Below are 332 nucleotides of genomic sequence, written 5' to 3' on the forward strand. Positions count from 1 at the left end.
CTCATTTTTTATTATAAATAAGATATGAATCAATAAAAGCTGGACAAAAATATATTGGCCTGATTATTAACATCACAAAAAAAAATCCAAAATAGTTTTATTGCCTCTCGGATCTTGCACGGCAAGGGCTATGATAGCTCTCTCTGAATTAATGTTGTCGATATGTTCTTTGTACAAATTAGCAAACATTTTGTTGCTTAGGCTATTTGCTATTATATGAGATCATAACCAAGACCTCATATGACGCATTGTGCTAAAAGTAGAGGTGGTATTTAAAATTTTCACTTTCTCTCATGGTTTCCTATTTACAACGCACTTTCCAGCACCAAGAC

This window comes from Penaeus monodon, chromosome 27, assembly GCF_015228065.2.
Source record: "Penaeus monodon isolate SGIC_2016 chromosome 27, NSTDA_Pmon_1, whole genome shotgun sequence".
In the NCBI taxonomy this organism is placed as follows: domain Eukaryota; kingdom Metazoa; phylum Arthropoda; class Malacostraca; order Decapoda; family Penaeidae; genus Penaeus; species Penaeus monodon.